This window comes from Rhinopithecus bieti, unplaced genomic scaffold (genome assembly GCF_001698545.2).
Source record: "Rhinopithecus bieti isolate Rb0 unplaced genomic scaffold, ASM169854v2 scaffold_6946, whole genome shotgun sequence".
Classification (NCBI taxonomy): Eukaryota; Metazoa; Chordata; class Mammalia; order Primates; family Cercopithecidae; genus Rhinopithecus; species Rhinopithecus bieti.
In genome coordinates, this window is record NW_016805697.1 from 1,791,134 (window position 1) to 1,812,418 (window position 21,285).

Sequence of the window (21,285 nt, forward strand, 5' to 3'; positions counted from 1 at the left end):
GCCCACCTCAGCCTCCCAAAGTGCTAGGATTACAGGAGTGAGCCACTGCGCCCAGCCTGAGTACCAATTATTAAAAAGTTCTTTACAAAACCAAAATGAACTAAATCTTAGACATGATGACTTTCACCTGTAGTCCCAGCTACTCAGAAGGCTGAGGCAAGAGGATCACTTGAGCCAGGAGTTTGAGGCTGCAGTGAGCTATGATTATACCACTGCACTCCAGCCTGGGAGACAGAGACCCTGTCTCTAAGAAAAATAAAAATAAAAAATAAAATAAGATAAAACTAAATCTTAAACACACACACACACACACAGAGTTCAAAACAACGCAGAAAAGGAAAACAGTTTCTGTGACAAACTCTCACTTCCAAGGAACAGCCTTCCTTTTCTTCCTCCTTTCTTTCCTTCTTTCCTCCCTCCCTCCTTCCTCCCTCCCCCTTCCTCCTTCTCATCCATCCTTTCTTCATTCCTTCTTTCCTCCCTTTCTCTGTTTCTCTTTCTCTCCTTCTTTCTTCCGTCTTTCCTTCTGAATATTTTTTCTTGTTGTATTAATTGCTTTGATTTTTTTCAGTTGAGTCAAATTACAGTTTGATTCTTGCTCTTGAACCACATTGTCAATCTGTCAGTTGGAACATATTACTTCCAGGACACATTTTAGCCTGGCAACTGCCTTTGATCTGCATATTTACTACAACTCTTAAGCAGAAGTCATTGAAACTAATTTTTCAAAATGCATATGGAAAGCACCATTGAGGAAGCAGATGGGACTTAGGACCTGCCTCCAGCCCACTGCCTTCCCCATTTACTTGTCACTCTTCAGCCCTGACCCCTTCCCGGCATTCTCCACTGTGGGCTCCCCTCACCCACTCTTTTCTCAGCCCCTTTAACCCTTGCTACCTGCTGCTTACTTGGACGTGCTCTTCTCCAGAAACAATATCCTCAGACCTGACAAAACCAAGCCAAGTACTCCTCCTTGGGGCTCCAACTTAGCCCTTTCACTGCCTTATAACAATCTGTTTTTATTTTCAAAGTCAAACATTGTATCATACATACTGTTTTATCTTCAGTGCCTGGCACAGAGAAGCTCAAAAAATATTTGTGCAGGGCCGGGCATGGTGGCTCACGCCTGTAATCCCAGCACTTTGGGAGGCCAGGGCGGGTGGATCATCTGAGGTCGGGAGTTCAAGACCAGCCTGACCAACACAGTTAAACCCCATCTCTGCTAAAAATGCAAAAATTAGCCAGGCATGGTGGTGCACGCCTGTAATCCCAGCTACTCGGGAGGCTGAGGCAGGAGAATCGCTTGAACCCAGGAAGCGGAGGTTGTGGTGAGCTGAGATCGTGCCACTGCACTCCAGCCTAGGCAACAAGAAAAAAAAGAAAAAAAGAAAAAAAAAAATGTATGCAATGAAGAAATTTGGTTACCCTATAAATTAATAACTAGAATTATAGTAATAGCGAATGTCTATTAAGCATCTGTAATGTGCCAGGCACTAAGCAAAACACTCTACATGTATTTAATGTCATTTAGTCTTGGGCCCAATGAGGTAGATATTATTATTCCCCTCATTTTAGAGATGTAGACACTGAGACTTGAGGGATTTGATGGGATGACAGAGGATCAGAACTCAAATCCCATTGGAGTTCACACTTTTTACCACTCAAAAAAAAAATTTTTTTTTTGAGACAGAGTCTCACTCTGTCACCCAGACTGGCATGCAGTGGGGCAATCTCTGCTCACTGCAACCTCCACCTCCTGGGTTCAAGCGATTCTTCTGCTCCAGTCTCCTGAGTAGCTGGGACTACAGGAGCACACCACCACGCCTGGCTAATTTTTGTATTTTTAGTAGAGACGGGGTTTCGCCATGTTGGCCAGGCTGGTCTCGAACTTCTGACCTCAGATGATCCGCCTGCCTCAGCCTCCTAAAGTGCTGGGATTACAGGCATGAGCCACTACGCCTGGCCTTACCACTCAATGTTGGAGCTTCTTCAAAAGACGTCCTTTTGTAGGGTAATAATCTGTTCTTAGAGGTTGTGTTCTCTTGAAACGGGTATCTTTTAGATGATCTCTTTCCATGCTTATTTCTTCAGACTTCAGTACAAAGGCTTGTTTAGATAGATGCAGTCAGGGACCTTGGTGATGTCTATTTTTTTTTTATTTTTTTTTATTGAGACAGAAGTCTTGCTCTGATCGACCCGGGGCTGGGAGTGGCAGTGGACCGGATGTCTCAGTCTCGACTGCAAGCTCTGGACCTCCTGGACAAGGTTTATGCCATTCTCCTTGCCTCAGAACCTCCCCAAGTAGCTGGGAACTACACGCGCACTCGCCACTTCACCCAGGCTAGTTTTTTTTTGTATATTTTTAGATAAGCAGACGGGTCTTCACCGTGTTGCCAGGCTATTTGGTCATCTGATCTCGCTGAGCCTGCGTGATAACCCGCCGCGTCTCGCCTCCCAAAGTGCTGGGATTACAGGCTTGAGCCACCGCGCCAGGATGATTACACGGAAAAACTACGGTGATTTGTCTTTACATAAGCGATACCTTGTGCGGGATTATGCTTTTCAGGTTCAAAAATTCTTTTTAATCCCAACAGGCTTTCCCATGTGGATTAGGAAAAAAGGATATGAGCTACTACCATAGCTAAAACACCAGAGCATACCCAAGGTTCATACTGATGTAATGGTTATAAGCAAAACTGTCACGTTACTACACAATACACCGAGAATGGAAAATTTAGTTGCAGCCTTAAAAAAGGAAGAAAAATTGCTGAGTATTTAACAACATGGGTGAACTCTGAGATACAGTGCATTCATAAGATAATAAAAGCCAGTCACAGAAAAAAATACTGTATATTGTTCCAATTCCGTACTAGCAAGAGTGACCGAGGATGCACCAAGAAACTCATAGAGGAAAGGGAGTGGAATGGTTTTGACCAGGACTGGCGGGGGATAGAGGAATAGTGGAGTTAGTGCTTTAATGGGCACAAAGTATCGCAGTTTTACAAGATGAAGAGCTTGTGGTGTATGATTGTAAAAAGGTGATGCTCGCCTACAATCCAGTGAGTGTATTTCACACACCTGACACAGATTACTCTTTAAAAAGGTTGAGAGCGGAGGCGCCCGTGACGCATCTCGCTCGGTGGTCTTCCTAAGCCCTGTAACCCCCAGCCACTATTGCGGATGGCCGAGCACGGCCACCGCCACGCGTGACATCGAAGAGTCAAAGGAGATCAAGACCATCCCTGAGCCATAACACGGTGAAACCGTCTCTACTAAAAATCAAATAAACTACGACGGAGCAGAAGAAAAAGGTCGCGGGACTCGCTGTAGTCCCAGCGTACGGTTGGGAGGCGCGCAGCTACAAACCTATAAATGGCAGCCACAGAGCCAATGGCTTAAGGTGAAAAACCGGAGGCGAAGAGCTTGCAAGTGAGCTGAGATCTGCAGGCCACTGCACTCCAGCCTGTATAGGTGACAGAGCAAGACGTCACGTCTCAAAAAAAAAAAAAAAAAAAAAAAGGATTGAAGACCTGAATGTGGTGGTGACTTGCCAGTAGCTCTAGATAACTCGGAAGTGAGCAGGGAGAGAGACGGTGCTGTGTGGAGCCCAAAGTCTTCGAGCCGGCTTCAGTGAGCTAATGATATGTGCCACCCCTTTAGTCTGAGTGACAGAGCAAAGACTCAATGTCTAAAAAAAAAAAAAAAAAAACCCGACACTCCAGCCTGGTAACAGAGCGAGACTCTGTCTCAAACAAACAAACAAAAAAAAGTAAGATAATACATTTTATATGTCTCTCACAGTATAAAAAAAAAAATTAAGATAAAAGAATATACTAGGAGTCATGCTGCTTGCTGGCTTGGCCTTGAGCAAACCGAAGGCTGCAGGCAAGTCCCCCAACCTCTCTGGACTTCCAAATCTTCCCTTGAGAAGCAAGGTCCTCCCCAGAACTTAATCCTGGGAGCTATTCCTCCAGGATCTCCAGCTTTCTCCCTTCTAAAAATAGAAAGGACCTCCCTAGAGTGATACGTTTTGTAAATTTAATTTTGGCACTGTATTTCCTTTCTCAGAACGTGTGTCTTAGAAGATGAAACAGATAACTAAGTTAACTGCCCAGAATGATTCAGACCAAAAAGAAGTGCTAGTAAGGCCAGGTGCAGTGGCTCACGCCTGTAATCCCAGCACTTTGGAAGGCCAAGGCAGGGGAATTGCTTGAGCCCAGGATTTCGTGACCAGCATGGGCAACATGGCAAACCCTGACTCTACAAAAAAAAAAATACAAAAACTAGCCAGGCATGGTGGTGCATACCTGTAGTCCCAGCTACTAAGGAGGCTGAGGAGGGAGGATCGCTTGAGCCCAGGAGGTTGAGGTTGCTGTGAGCGATGACTGCACCACTGCACTCTAGCTTGGGTGACACAGCGAGACTCTGTCTCCATTAAAATAATAATAATAATAATAATAATAAAATGCTAAGAGGTCAAATTTTTAGCCTTGCCTGAATTATCTGACCTCCTTTGACAAAATAATGCAATCTCTGATATCCTACTGTCTTGCCTGGAGGACTGAGCTAGATGCAATCAGGTCTTCTGGTGTTCAGATGGGCATTGTAACACAATGTCTCTGGCAACCACAAGGTGAAAAATACAGCTTTTGAAGCCAAGTCTCAGAAGTCAGAATTTTAATTGAGAACAGTAGAAAGAAATCCATTTTGATAGAAAATTGTCCATAGTTTAATGTGGATTTGTCTGTAATTACTCTCAAGGAATTTTTCACTTATCAAAGTCATCATGCTTAAATTAGATAACTCATTTTTCTCAGAGAAGCAAGTTGAGAAAGCAGAAGACCACACCCAAATCAGGAACATTTGGCACAGCAGAAGCAGCATGTGGTGGGGCTGGGGACAGAGGGAGGTGAGTCTGATGAGTCACTCACGACCAGAGCAGGCTTTGTCAAAGCATTGATATCCGCCCTGTCCCTGGGTTCCTGTTTCCTTAGAGCACATAATCAGGGGCCTTCAGTTCCGGGTGGTCTGTTTTCCCAATCTACAACGCCTGTTGTAACATCTTATCCCTCTTCCGCTTTCCAATTTCCTCTCCCCTTCCTCTTGACCATTTCCCCTTCTTCTCTCTCGCTCTCCCCAGTAACTCCTCTGCATAAGCACGCTCACATATAGTTCCATAAAGCCAAATCCAACACTCAGTCTTTTATGATAAGAGAAAACTAAAAACAAGAGTGAAACATTGGAGATTATTTTCCAATATAATAGAATTTTCATATCAGAAGTATATCTAGCAAGTCCCTACGCAAATCTCTGCATTTGACCATTGAGTCAACAGGCCTGAGGAGCTTTTGTGATTGTCTCCAGTTGTTACACAACTAAAGTAGGAATTAAAACTGGGGTTCCCAGCACCCAGACATTCTCCACCACCATCTGATAACAGTAACACCTTAGACATGTATAAAATCTGCACTGTAGAAGCACACTTTCCCATATGGGACTCAGCCTAGGCATCAGGCCAGCTGGCTATGTATGAATCCTATTATTATTTATAAAAACAATAAGGCTAAGAAAGTGAGTGTCTTCCATTGGGCCACCTGTCTATTAAGTGGTAGAAGGAGGGCTTGAACTCTGGAGTCTTGGGACAACTGCTGTCTTCCATTGCATGCTCACACTTGTATTTTAGGGTCAAAGGTGCACATACAAATTTATGCATGGCAACAGAAATGATCTAGTTCAAGCAATAAACTGCTAAGTGTGAAGTCAATGCTATAAAATGATTCTGTAAGAGTCTATTTGCTCAGATGGTGCTTTCTGGCTCAGCCTGGAAGCTTCATGGCCAATCTGGATACATTCACCCAAGGTCTTCTCTTAAATTTAGCACTCTGTCTTTAGGGCCTAAGTATTTCATCTGTTTTATCATCAATCGCATCCTGAAACTCAGGATAGAGCGAGCAGTTGCAGTCTAGGGCAGGAACACCAACAAAGACATGAAATATCTGTCAGAGTCCATGGTTCCTTGAGATCCACAATTGTAATAACATTCAAATGATACTCAAAGCTGTTAGGAGGCCTAGGTTGTAACATGCATTTTTTTCCACTTAGTGCTATACATACCATAAATGTTTCCATACCCACAAATCTATTTCCATAATGGGATGTGTAGTAGGTGCATAGAATTCCACCGTAGGTATGCCCTGTATTGTCTGTAGCCAGTCCTGGTTGTTAAATTAAGGTTGTCTCAGATTTTTTATGTTACTAACTGAAAACCTCAGTAACATCTAAATCATTTGTTATGACTCCTTTCCTATTTGAAGACAATATGAAAAAATTGGAGTATAGAAGATCATATTGATGTAGCCTGACATATAGACCTGTATGGTTTCCTCCAAAACATCTTTATCCCTGAAAGCTGTTTGTTCAGTATTTTGATTTGTGCTGTCTAAAGGGAGCTAGTGTTTATGAGAAAAAGAGAAGCTGATTAGTAGCCCACTCATGAGCGTGCATTTATTTAATTAGTCAGTTATGAAATGTTTATTGCACACTGAGTTATGTCCACTGTGCCAGTCATGTGCTAGACAAAGATGGCTTAAGACAGAGTCAAACTGGGCATGCTGGCACACACCTGTAGTCCCAGCTACTTAGGAGGCTGAAGTGGGAGGATTGTTTGAGTTTGGGAGGTTGAGGCTGCACTGAGCCATAATCACACCACTAGTTAACAAAGCCAGACCTTGTCAAAAAAAAGAAAAAGGCACTTACATCTGGGTTAAAGCTCGCAATCTGGTGGATGAGGTGCTAGTGTATGTTTCAGTCTTCCCACCTGGAGAATGAGCTGCCTGAAGGCAAGGATGAAGCTGGTCCCCTCTCTGCTCACCTGGCACCTGCTTCAGCAATCTGTTTCTTGGAGTCCAAGATAAACATTTACTGAAGGGATGAGCACATTTAACTTAGAGTGAATGATTAAAGCCACTTACTTTCCAAAATTGAGAAAAGAATACAGGGTTATGTGAGAGGGAAGGAACTCAACTTCTTTTCTGCTTTAGAAGAGCCTGAAATTGAGACTTACTGGGAATTATACAAGAGCATTTCATCTCTTGTATTGGCTTGTTTATTTTATATTTTATTTGTTTTGGGCCCGTTGAGTCAAGAGATTAGTTACCGGCTACTCATTTCCTTGTTACTAAAGACTTAAAGTTAAAGATAACTAATAAAAATCTTAACAATATTAACATTAAATGATTGTCAATGTATACACCAGGCATGTTATCTATTACTAGTCCCAATAGCTTTAGTATTCCTAATAACTTTTTTTTATCCATAAAGATTGCCCAAAAGCAAATAATTAGAAGACAAATTTTATAATTGGCCAACTGAAATTTAAGTTACTCCCTGGTTTTTTTTTTTTTTTTTTCTTTTATTTGAGACGAAGTTTCACTCTTGTTGCCCATGCTGGGGTGCACAATCTCGGCTCACTGCAACCTCTGCCTCCCAGGTTCAAGTGATTCTCCTGCCTCAGCATCCCAAGTAGCTGGGATTACAGGTGCCCACCACCAAGCCTGGCTGATTTTTGAATTTTTAGTAGAGATGGGGTTTTACCATGTTGGCCAGACTGGTCTCCAACTCCTGACCTCAGGTGATCCATCCACCTTAGCCTCCCAAAGTGCTGGGATTACAGACGTGAGTCACCATGCCTGGCCTGTTTTTTTTGTTGTTGTTATTTTAAAAGACAGAGTCTCACTCTGTTTCCAAGGCTGGAGTGCAGTGGTGCCTTCATGGTTCATTGCAGCCTTGACCTCCCAAGCTCAAGCAATCCTCCCACCTCAGCCTCCTGTGTAGCTAGGACTACAGGCATGTGCCACCACTCCTGGCTAATTTTTATTTTCATTTTTAGTTTTTGTAGAGATGGGGTCTCACTTTGTTGCCCAGGTTGAGAATCCCTGATGTTTTATTCATGTTTTAGAAAAAAGTTTTAAACATCTTCCTTAGGAACAACCTCATAAACATTTTAATTTTCATTTATAGTGAAAAAAGCTTGTCTTTTAAGCTTTCTAAAAGTAATTTTGAGAAGTTGCTATAAATAACCTAGTTACAGGCCTGAGTGCAGTGGCTCACACCTGTAATCCCAGCATTTTGGGAGGCCGAGGCGGGTGGATCACAAGGTCAAGAGTTTGAGACCAGCCTGGCCGACATGGTGAAACTCTGTCCCTACTAAGAATACAAAACTTAGCCAGGAGTGGTGGCACGTGCCTGTAATCCCAGCTACTCGGGAGACTGAGGCAGGAGAATTGTCTGGAAGGCGGAGATTGCAGTGAGCAGAGATTGTGCCACTGCACTCCAGCCTGGGTGACAAAGCAAGACTCTGTCTCAAAAAAAAAAAAAAAAAAAAAAAAAAAACCCTAGTTACAGAATTAATTAGCATCCAAGCCAGAGGAAAATTAGAATGACAGACTCTTAGAACTAGGAAAGCTAAGAAATAAAATTCAAGTTCTCCATGTAGATTGATGTTTGTAATTAAGTTCTGAGGACTCATAAAGTTGGGCATTGGTAAGGGAGAAAAAAGTTTTGGTCCAATGATAATCAATATACAATTTTCTAGGCACAGATGGGAAATAGCAATGAAAAGATCATAGCTCTTTCAGCCTAGCTTAGAGAAGGAACTCTATGTGGGTGTTAATGGGGCAAGGGAAGGATACTGGCTATATGACTTGTGGGCTTTGTTGGAAAACGAGATGGGAGAACCATTTCAAAAATTAAGAATTGACTGGGCACGGAGGCTCACGTCTGTAATCCCAGCACTTTGGGAGGCTAATGTAGGTGGATCACTTGAGGTCAGGAGTTCGAGACAAGCCTGGCCAACATGGCAAAATCTGTTTGTACCAAAAATACAAAAATTAGCTGGGCGTGGTGGCGGGAGCCTGTAATCCCAGCTACTAGGGAGGCTAAGGCAAGAGAATTGCTTGAACCCAGGAGGCGGAGGTTGCAGTGAGCAGAGATTGTGCCACTGCACTGCAGCCTGGGAGACAGAGCAAGACTTCGTCTCAAAAGAAAAAAAGAAAAGAAAAGAAAAGATGGAGTGAGACCCTGTCTCAAATAAAAATAAAATTAAATACAAAATTAAATAAAAATAAAAAAAACTTCAAGACAACACTAGCAGAGCATCACAACGAGCACAAGTTGCACAAAAGCCACACGTCCGCAAAGCCAGCCCTGGGTAGCGGGAGCCCTGGGTAGCGGGAGCCCTGGGTAGCAGGAGCCCTGGGTAGCGGGTCTAGCATTGTCCTGTCCCATCAAATTCAGGTGCCGGGGCTTTTCCTCTCATGTCCAGAAGCTCACCCTCTGTGTCCTGGTACTTACAATCATTTCAGGCTTTAAAAAAACAATGACTGATTATATCTACACTGGCAAATGTCAAGACATGAATGATCCAAAGGGGCACGAGGGCTGCTGTTGTGTAGACCCACATGCCACAGTGAAAACTCTGGCTTTGATGGCTGCTTTTTCTGGGTAGTTTGCTGTGTTCATTAGAACAGCAATAGTCCCAAAGAACCTTAAGGCAATAGGAATAAAGCAAAACGTCTTTGTCACACCCTTCCCAGATTCTCTGTAGCACAATTGCAAAGCTTAGCAATTCTGGGCCCTGCCTCTGAGAAGCCCCACCCAGCCCACCCAGCCTCACATACTTTGACTTACAATTCTCCCCTTGTCCCCTTAAAACTTCCTTAGAGGAGGGAGAGCACACACCAGCAAATGGCCTTGGAGGGAAGGCTTTTGGAAGATACCTCTTTTAAGAACCTTGTTGCAGAATAATGAGTACATATGCAGCATTTGGGCCACAAGACAAGCCACTAGGACAATTGCACCTGTGCCATTATGTTACATGTCACTTGAGAAATGAAATGGGACATAACCCCAGCCTTGGGCAGACACAATCTGACACCAAATTGCCAGGTGGCTGGGGTGGGTGTGAATGGGTGGTAGTGCAGGGTGTTGAAACAAGTATTGAGCTAGAACGTAAGGGTCCTTCTTTCTTGATTTGACTTGGCTTCTTTCTAGCTGTGTGAGTTTAGATAAGTTGCATAATCTCTCTGGGTTTCAATGACCTTGTCTCTTGAATTAGAAGGTTGGATTATCTCAACATTGGGGTCTTTTCCTGGGAAGGAAGAGAAATTCTACACATATTTTGTTGAAAAGATATTAAGAGAAGATAGGGTAAGGAAAGGGGAAAGAGCGTGTTCAAGGGACAAAGAGTTTGTTCATTGACATAAATAATGAAATACCCAGGGAGGATGAATCATGTCCAGGAAACCAGAGGAGACAAGAGAAAGGACTAATATTTAAGGATTGAGATAATTAGCTACAGAGCACATCAGGGTGGTGGGCCAGGGAGTTGAAGGATGTTCAGGGCAAGCTCTTGGCTTAGTGTAATAGAAGAGGCGGGGAGAAAGGCTGGATGGGATACAGATTTTAATTTCAAACTTCCAAGAGGTTATTACAAACAACTGGAGAGAATGTTGTTCTAAATTGTGTTTAATGTGAGTATTCTCTTGTTGGCAGTGATCAGCATTTCCTATAAATACCACTTACATCTTATGGAGTGAAGCTGTGACGGGGAACGTGTTAGGAGAAGAGGTGAAGAAAGAGCCGTGAGGGAAACTTGGAACCTGAGTACTTGGCATGAAAAATTGGGGAAATTGAGCTCCCTTCCTTTTATTCTTTTTGGAACTTATGGCAAACAATTGCCTTTTGAATGACTGTGATCTTATTAATATACATTTTTGCTTCGCTTTTGGGTATTTAATGTGCTCTCCAGAGAGTGGTTCAAAGCATTTAAACTAGCACTTGCCAATTTCTCCTTCTTTCTAATTAATACCAAGTGGTTACATTCAAACTGAAGTTTCAAGCTGATTCAACATAAGCAAAATGAAGTGTAGACTTGAGCTTTGGAGCCGGAATAATCTGAAAATCCCTGCCCCACCACTTGCTAGCTGTATGCCCTTAGGAAAATCATAGAACCTATCAGAATTTCAAATGTGTCTTCTTTAGCATGAGAATTGTTATGATTATTGAGACAACATCTAACAGGTTTTTTTTTTGTTTTTTTGGTTTTTTTTGAGACAGAGTTTTGTTCTGTCACTCAGGCTGGAGCGCAGTGATCCAATCATGGCTCACTGCAGCCTTAGCCTCCTGAGCTCAAGCAATCCTTCTGCCTCAGCCTCACGCGTAGCTGGGACCACAAGTGCACATCACCACGCCTGGCTAATTTTTGTATTTTTTGTAGAGATGAAGTTTTGTCATGTTCCTCAGGCTGGTCTCGAACTCCTGACTTCAAGCAATCTGCCCACCTTAGCCTCCCGAAGTGCTGGAACTACAGGCGTGAGCCACTGTGCCCAGCCACTAAGACAGTTCTTGAAACGTAGTAGGAACTCAACAAAGAGTAGCTATGTCTCTTCTTTCACCTACACCTCCCTTTCCCTGAGAGGAGATGCATGTGATTTGGGAGGTGAGAATTACAGTTGACTCTTGAACAACTCAGATATTAGGGGCACCGACCCCTGGCACAGTAAAAAATTTGAGTATACCTTCTGACTCCCCAAAACTTAACTACTCATAGCCTACAGTTGATGGAAGCCTTACCAATAACATAAACAGTCTATTAACACATATTTTGTATATGTATTACATACTGTATTTGTACAATAAAGTAAGCTAGAGAAAAGAAAATGTGATTAAGAAAATCACAAGGAAGAAAGAATACATTTACTATTCATTAAGTGGAAGTGGACCCTCATAAAGGTCCTCATTCTCGTCGTCTTCATATTGAGTAGGTTGAGGAGGAAGAGGAGGACAAGGAGTTGGTCTTGCTGTCTCAGGAGTGGCAGTGGCAGAAGAAAGTCCACATATAGATGGACCTCCACAGTGCAAGCCCGTCTTGTTCAAGGGTCGGCGGTATTAGCACACACACTTACGTTGGTCACATTGCCAAGGGTGACCACTCACCCCGTTCCACTTTGTGCCTGCAGATGAAGGCTTGGGTAAGAGTCTCTCCTCAACATCTCACCTCCTTATGTGGCTCTGGTGGGGGGTGCCATATGCATCGGCTCGGGCAGTCCCATGTGCCTGCAATTCCCATTCTTCCCTTCCCACCTCACCCCACTTTGGGGTTTCTCTTAGGGGGTAACTGATGCAGAAGCTTTCCCTGACCCTGTCACTTACGGGTCCTTTCACAGTACCCTGTGCACACAACACAGTACATTTCCCTTGCTGGTTGTATTGCTATTATCTCTTTACATGTCAGTCTCCCCACTGGTCTGTGTGTCCCCGAGAGCAGGAACATGGTGTCCAGCACATGATAGACACCCAACACTTACCGAAAGGAAGAATAAAAGTCATCATATCGAAAATGACCTTTTCTCATCCAATTCTGTTTCCTCCTGGCTTTCCCATTTCGCTGATACCAGCTGGGTTTTCCAGAAGCTCTCTCTGAAGACTCTAGTAAACCTTCCCTTGCTTCCTACTACCTCAAATAGGGTCACATGACAATCTTTGGCCAAGAATGGTGGATTTCTTTTCTCTTCTTTTTTTTTTTTTTGAGACGGAGTCTCACTCTGTCGCCCAGGCTAGAGTGCGGTGGTACGATCTCGGCTCACTGCAACCTCCACCTCCTGGGTTTAAGCAATTCTCCTGCCTCAGCCTCCCAAGTAGCTGGGATTACAGGCATTAGCCACCATGCCTGGCTAATTTTTGTATTTTTAGTAGAGAGGAGGTTTCACCATGTTGGCCAGGCTGGTCTGGAACTCCTGACCTCAAGTGATCCACCTGCCTCAGCCTCTAAAAGTGTTGGGATTACAGGAGTGAGCCACTGTGCCTGGCCCTATGCATGGCTATTTAAAAAAATTTTTTGTAGAGATGGGATGTCGCTATGTTGCCCAGGTTGCTCTTGAACTCCTGGGCTCAAGTGATCCTCCTCCCTTGGTCTCCCAAAGCACTCAGATTACAGGCACCATTTCTTCAGCCTTGAATGCCCTCCCTTCACCATCCTTTTTTCTTTCTTTTTTGTTTTTTTTTTTTTTTGAGACAGAGTCTCACTCTGCTGCCCAGGCTGGAGTGCAGTGGCCGGGTCTCAGCTCACTGCAAGCTCCGCCTCCTGGGTTTATGCCATTCTCCTGCCTCAGCCTCCCGAGTAGCTGGGACTACAGGTGCCCGCCACATCGCCCGGCTAGTTTTTTGTATTTTTTAGTAGAGATGGGGTTTCACCGTGTTAGCCAGGATGGTCTTGATCTCCTGACCTCGTGATCCGCCCGTCTCGGCCTCCCAAAGTGCTGGGATTACAGGCTTGAGCCACCGCGCCCGGCCCACCATCCTTTTTTCAAGCCCCACCTTGCACACTCCATCCTCCCCAGCCTGAAACCACCTGTCCTGCCTTGGCTATCTCCTAGCTCTTTGCTTATGTGCATCATGGACATGGGCCCAGAGCTGAATGTGTGAACAGCAGGCAGGTCCGTACTTGTGATATATTCCTTGCATTGCTGGAGGTTACTTTTGTTGGAAAAAACCATGGGGAAACCATTTGCACATAGGTAATAACAGTTTTGGAAATTCGGCTTTATTATTGAGAAAAGTTCTTGATAAGAAAGATTTGTGTGCATCAGTGTAGTGTTTAATCCACTGGAGCACATTTGTAGGACAGAGCAGTGATGAAGATCCCAACTTCTTTTATACTTTCTTTCACTTCAACAGTTTTTTTCATGATATCGAAAGGCTTACATTTTCAATTGCAGCCCCATATCCATTTGTGGGGCACAAGGCTGTTACAGGGGTAAAAAATGAAGTGCTAATATGTATATCTAGGTTAATTAGAAAACAGTTCTCCCCTTCTTTTCATATGCCTCCTTCTCTCTTTTCTATTTTGATTGGCACAGAAGCATGGTGTTTCTGCCAAATGAGTAAGTTGAAATTAAAAAAAAAAATCTTTTTCAGCCAGAATAGTGTCAGTGTTGATCTGGGGGGAAATGGGTACTGATCTGTGTCCCGGCAGACCCTATCACAAAAAAAAAAAAAAAAAAAACACACCAGGAGTGCTTGAGGAAACTCCAGCATGAATAAATGGGTTACCTGACAGTTTAAATAAATTTACTTGCACTAAACTATCTAACTATGGTTGTCTTTTCGAATGAAGCAAAAGAAGGTCTAGATGGATGACAGCAGAATAATTCCAAGTCTGTTCCAATTCTAACTCCTAGTTGAACACATATGCATAGCTGCACACACAGACCATGCAGTTTTCTATGTATGTTATGGCTAATGAGCTTCATAAGAAAGCAGTGAGAATGGCTGGTAATTGTTTTGTCACATGTATAGCCAGCCAAGGTCTCTGCAGGAACTTTTCTACCTACATCAATTAATCTCAAGAACTTTTAGCAATTTTTGAATGTTTCTCAACATGACAGGAGGTCCTGAGCCCAGGAGCAACTTTTTTCTCTTTTTAAAAATTTATTATGATTATTATTTTAAAATGGGGTTTGGCCATGTTGCCCAGGCAGGTCTCGAACTCCTGGTCTCAAGCAATCTACCCCACTTGGCCTCCCCAAGTGCTGGTATTACAGGTGTGAGTCACTGCTCCTGGCCAGAGCAATTTCACTGAGCAAATTTTTACTCTAAGTCCTGACAGAGGTGCTCCAGGACCTCAGAGCCTTCTGCTGTATTTGCTTATGAGAAAACAAAGAAAATGGATGAACTCTCAGCCAGGTGTCTTGGGCTGAGGACTTGAAATAGTAAGGGGTTAACCCGAGTGATTAATGGGAGTCAGTGGCACAGCCAACCAGGGGGACAGCAGAGCACTCAGGAGAGAGGGGCCTGGACTCACTCTGTCACCCAGAGTGGTTAGAGACAACTGTCAAGGGTGGAGAGAGCAGGACATGCAAACAAAAGATAGGATTCAGGCCCCCCGACTCCCCAACCCTCACTACTTCCTGTGCTGTTTAGAGCAGGGGTCCATTGGTATATGAGAAGAAAAAATAAGGATTTCTGATTATATTAATATTCTATTTCTTACATTAGGTACCTAGAGTAGTCAACTTCATAGAAACAGAAAGTGGAATAGTGGTTACCAGGGTTTGTGGGGAGAGAGGAACATGAAGTTATTTTTTAACTATAGGTTTTTAGGTTTATAAGATGAAAACATTCTGAAGATGGCTGATGGTGGTGGCTGTACAACATGAATACACCTAATGCCACCTAACTGTACACTAAAAAATGATTAAAACAGTAACTTTTATGTGATGTATATTTTATGACAATAAAAAATAAATAAACATATAAAAATAAACACTCCTACTCTGTCACTTTCCAATAGAGGTGATATGCTCACAATAAGTGAGAAAGTAAATATTATCTGAATGGAATTAATGCTATACAGTATGAAACTGGATGAATGGAAATATTTCCACAATCATAAAGTTTTGTTGTCAAAAATAGTGTGTGACATCTATATAAAGCCTCTAATATCTGCATATTTTAAAAACTTGAGAAGATAATTTCTAGCTTTAAAAAAAATCTTCTATTTTAAAATTTCAATGGTTTTGAATCCACAATACAGAAATGCAACACTTTTTCATTAATTTGCAAGATCCAACTGACTAATATTAGGGAATAGCTGAATTTGAACAAAAGAGCTTTGCATAACTGCTGGATCCAATTAAAAATTAAGTATGATGTTTCAGAAAGTTTAGCCATCATGCAATTCTTCTATTCGTGTCTATTTATCATTGTAAGAAATGTTTTTCTATGTAGTCCATTAAAAACCAAGTGTTATGTGAATACATAAGTTAGTGTACATGCCTATCTTAATCCTGTCCACTGAATGAGGCTAGAAGCAATGACACCCTAATAGCAATAAACATACCCAGTGCTTAGATCTTGGTCTCTAAATACCATTCTCTTACTAAAGAAACCAGGACTCCTAGAAGAAATGGTTGATTCCAGGACTGGGGCAAAGAAAATATAAGATGAACCAGGAGCATCTTGTAATACCTGAAAGCGTGAAACTGTCCCCCAAAACCACAAAAGGATGGCAGCAAGTCAAAGAGACATAGGAGCCAATCTGAAAGAATTCACAACAGCCAGGGACACAAGGGTATTCAGGGGGAAAGGGTGGGAAATGAGTGAGGGATAAAAGACTACAAATTGGGTACAGTGTATGCTGCTCAGTTGACAGGTGCACCAAAATCTCACAAATCACCACTAAAGAACTTACTCATGTAACCAAAGACCACCTGTTCCCCAAAACCTATAGAAAACAAAATCCCAACTCAGATTCAAGGGGAAGGGATCTCATGAATGCAAATAAATAAATAAATAAATAAATAAATAAATAAAAGAAGTTACAATGGCCAAAGCTAGTAATTTTGAGCAAAAAAATAAATACTGTAGTATAGGATTATAACCCAAATTATAAAATAAATATTCATGAGTCAATGATTGGATAAATAAATTTTAAAAAGGGAGAGACAAACCTTTACAGAATTCCGAACAATGTATGTAGATACTCCTTCTCTAGGGGGTAGAACTTAATTCTCAACTCCCTGTCCCCTGCCATGAAAGTGGGCTGCACATAGTGACTTGCTTCCAAACAATAGGGTAGCAAAAGGGGAAAACAGCAGCTCCTCAGTGAAGAAGCCTGACAAATAATATCTTAACCAAGTGACAGCTAACATCCTCTATGACAGCATATGGCTATCACGTACCCCCGATATGACATAGTGGGAGGGGCTCTTGACCTCTGTGCTATTCTTTAAACAGAAATTATTTAAATATTCTTTAAAAATTATTAAAAATAACCATAATCATGAGAAAAAATCAGACAAACACAGATTGAAGGGATTTTACAGGATATTTGGTTAGTACTTCTCAAGACTGCCAAAGTCATAAATAACAAAGAAAGACTGAGAAACTTACAGACCAGAGCAGACTGAAGAGAGATGACAGCTAAATGCAATTTAGGACCCTTGGTAGGTTCCTGGAACAGAAAGAGGACATTAATGACAAAGTGATGAAATCCAAATAAGTCTGGAGTTTAGCTGAAAACAATGCAACAATGTCAGTTTCTTAAGTTTTGACAAACGTACCATGTAAGGTGTTAACAATGGAGAAACGAGGGGAGTGGTATATACACAAGTCTGTACTATCTTTACAAGTTCTTTGTTTTTTTAAGACAGGATCTTGCTCTGTTACCCAGGCTGGCGTGAATATGGCTCATTGCAGCCTCGACCTCCTGGGCTGAAGCCATCCTCCCACCTTAGCCTCCCACGTAGTTGGGACTACAGGCATGCGCCACCATGTCTGGCAATTTTTTTTTTTTTTTTTTTTTTTTGGTAGAGACAGAGTCTGGACGTGTTGCCCAGGCTGGTCTTGAACTCTTAGACTCAAGTGATCCTCCTACCTCGGCCTGCCAGAGTGCTGAGATTACAGCATGAGCCACTGTGCCCAGCCTATAACTTTTTATAAATCTAAAATTATTCCAAAATAAAAAGATAATTTTTAGGCTGGGCGTGGTGACTCTTGCATGTAAACCTAGCAGTTTGGGAGGCCAAGGCAGACAGGTCACTCGAGGTCAGGAGTTCGAGACCAGCCTGGCCAATGTGGTGAAACCATATCTCTACTAAAAATACAAAAATTAGCAGGGCGTGGTGGCAGCTATAATCCCAGCTACTCAGGAGGCTGAGGCAGGAGAATCGCTTGAACCTGGGAGGCAGAGGTTGCAGTGAGTCGAAATCGTGCCCCTGCACTGCAGCCTGGGTGATGGAGTGAGACTCTGTCTCAAAAAAAAAAAAAAAAAAACAAAGTTAAAAAATCAAAATATATTAAATTGAGGACGAAACTTGAAAATCATTACATTACAAAGTGTTAAACCAAGATTTTCATAAACACTGACATTTTAACTTTCACATCCCTAAAATGAACATTACTTATAATTGAAGCAAAACAAAATAATTTTTTAATTAATAGAGTTATCTTTAAAACATCATTTATTTCATTTTTTCTTATCTGTTTAAAACATGTTTTATTGTATCTTCTATAGTGCAGTCAATACACTAACATTGTCATCGATTTTACAATTCATAGATGAATAAACATACCTATGTTTGGAATACAGAAACATTTTCACAGGAATATGAGGCTAAAAATTGTGTATCAGTGATTTAAGGATATGACTAACATGTCATATAGAAATCAAGCCAGAATGTCTGGGTACAAGTAAGTGATCATGCGTAAGTCACCTTGCTTCTCTGAGCCTCATTTTTCTCATTCATGAAATGGGGACAGTAATACTACCTACTGCTCAAGCTTGTTATTTTGGTCAAATGAAATCATGAATGTGAAAAGCTTCACAGACAGTACAGTGCCCCATAAAGGTGAGCAGGAATTCAGACTAACAAAGGTGGGGCGTCTATGGTACCAAGGCCGAAAGCTGAAATGCAAGGTCAGAAAAGGCACAAAGTGGACAACTGATTGTTAACTGAAGCAACCTAGGGGGCTTTATACTATGGGCCCTTATTCCCTCCCCGGGCATTCAAGGTGGCAGGAGTCAGACCCAGCATCCCCTCGGGTCAGCTGGGGCCTTATGAACAGCTGAGGTCATGGAGTCACTGCGGCCTAGAAGCTGGGCCTCAGGTTATATCTTTGGGTTCAAAACATTGCTCTGATCGGTTCACTCAGAGGTACTGGAGTTGGGGGAATGCCCAAACTTGAGAAAATTGACTTACGTGCTGATGTGTTTGCAGTGGAGAGGGGAACACTTGGCCCACTGGCCAGGACATGCCTTTCCTTATAAGTTTTGGTTGGAGAATGGAAGATTGGAATGCAAAGAGTTGAGATCTTCATCCAGTTGGATATTTTGCCCTGGGCAGGAACAACTTGCCACTCAAATTGGAGTTCCTTGGTGTGCTGGACAGAGGCTTCCTTCTCTGGGTTCCCTGGTGACCTCCTTTTTTCTGTTACCATGACAACACTCGTTATTCACCATATCATCCAGTTCTCACCATGAGTGACAATCCAGCCACAAGACGTTAACAAGATGATGCCTGCTCCTTCTCATATCTCTGGAGGCATGTTAATCTCATCAGTAGCGTCTCTAAACCCCACAGCAGGGCCTTTCCTTCTGAAAGCGTTTCGGACCATCTGGACCTGTCTGGGTGAATTTCAGTAGCCTGAATCTCAGAAGCTATTGCTGTTGTAGAGGGCTGTCATTAAAAAAACTTTTTAATACTAAAATGATGCTCAGAGGGTGGTATTTCCCCAACTTGGGCGTCATGTCCTCTCTTGACCTTCCCCTCCAAATGTGTCCCATCTTAACTCTCAGGGCCTTTCTTGAGGCTGTTTGTGTTTCCTCTACAATGAGTAAGACCTGACGATCGTGTGTGTGTGTGTGTGTGTGTGTGTGTGTGTGTGTGTGTGTGCACGTGCACATGCGCATTCAGGCCCTTCTGTTTCCCTCCTCACTGATCTTCAGAGATTTCAGCCTGAAACCAACTGCTGTAACTTCCTGTGTAAACAAACACAACCTGTCAAGATCCAAAGAAATAAATATGAACATCTCCTTATGTAGCACAGTTATAGCATTCATTTCTCTTGGAAGAAGACTTTACATATCCTCATGCGAAGCTGGGTACCCCAATCTAAAATTATTAAGATTCTGAACCCATGAAGTTTTGAACAAAGTTTGGTCTCATTAAAAAAAAAAAATTGATGGTGCTGCACAAAACACAACCATCTCTTTGATCTAAATGTTTTGAAAAACTGCAAAAGTTATGGATTCCACTGTCAGAAGGAGACTCCTTTGATAAAGGAATGTTTTTAATTATTTAAATACCTACACAGCAAGAGCTCATGGTGGGTTGGTTTCTAAAAGTATTACTGGAGTCTCACTGCAGGTAACTGTGTAACTCTGTCAAAGCTGCTGATTAAACCACCTGGCATGAGGCAAAGTATCAGCATGAGGATGTGTATCCCACATATAAACATGCAGCGCCGTCTTAATTGTATATTTTTAAATAACTTAAAGAATGTCACTAGATTGCTTGTAACTCAAAGGATAAATGTGTGAGGGGATGGATGCCCCATTCCCCACGATGTGCTTGTTTCACCCTGCACGCCTGTATCAAAACATCTCATATACCCCACAAATATATACACCATGTACCCACAAACATTTTAAAATAATTTTAAAAAATTTTAAAGTGCAGCATGCAATATTAACAGCCATCTATTTGCTATGCTTTATTCACTTTCACCTCTGAGTAAATTGAAGTATTATTATATCCAAACCCACGACAGACTTCTGGGGTTCAGGTAGGAGGAATGCAATTCAGCCACAGACCTCTGATGGTTTTTTATCTTTTAAAGATGGTTAAAGAATAACATCTGGAGGGCATGGTGGCTCATGCCTGTAATCCCGGCACTTTGGGAGGCTGAGGCAGGTGGATCACCTGAGGTCAGGAGTTCGAGACCAGCCTGGCCAACATGGTGAAATGCTGTTTCTACTAAAAATGCAAAAATTAGTTGGGCATGGTGGCGGGTGCCTGTAATCTCAGCTACTCAGGAGGCTGAGGCAGGAGAATTGCTGGACCCCGGGAGGCGGAGGTTGCAGTGAGCCGAGATCGCACCATTGCACTCCAGCCCAAGCCGACAACAACGAGACTCAGTCAAAAAACAAAACAAAACAAAGCAAAAAACAAAAACATCAAAGACAAAGAATTTTTTTCCAATCCATAGGCAATTAGAAGTAGCCTTGAGAATTTATGAAAACAGAATTCTGTATTTCCTCTATCCCTTGGGAAAACATTTTCACCTATAGAGAGGTAATTACTATCTCTGGAATCTTTTCTGACCACTCTGGTTCAAAACGAGCACTGAAAGGCTTTAAATAAGGTCAGAGTGAAACTGGCCAAACCCACTAAGTGTTCTTTTTAACTTAGACAGCTAGAGAAGAACACACAGAATTCTTCCCTCTCCTCTTTTCTCCTTTTCTTCTCCCCATAGTCTTTTTTTCCGAAAACATTTAATACCTACTATGTACAAACATTATACTAGACACTTGGGATACAAAGATAAATAAGAAGTGGTCCCACATGTCAGATCACCATCTATGGAAGTCAAAACAATTAGGTCGTTCATTTGTTTATTCATTCATACAAACAGTACCTATTGAGCACCTACCATGTACTGTGTGTACCGCACATGGAGGTCACGATAAACAACTCAGTTACGTAGGGATGTGAGTGAACACTAATG

General features: G+C 42.4%; 1 long non-coding RNA gene across 2 annotated transcripts in view; it reads right to left on the reverse strand.

Moving 5' to 3' along the window:
• Positions 1–11,798: 11,798 nt before the first annotated feature.
• Positions 11,799–21,285, reverse strand: part of LOC108530568 (uncharacterized) — a 30,473-nt gene continuing 20,986 nt past the window's right edge. For both annotated transcript variants that reach the window (XR_001885883.1, XR_001885882.1), the window contains exons 5-7: positions 18,759–19,183; positions 16,951–17,011; positions 11,799–12,011 (exon numbers count right to left, since the gene is read on the reverse strand). This is a non-coding gene — a long non-coding RNA (uncharacterized LOC108530568). The remainder of the gene's footprint in view (positions 12,012–16,950; positions 17,012–18,758; positions 19,184–21,285) is intronic.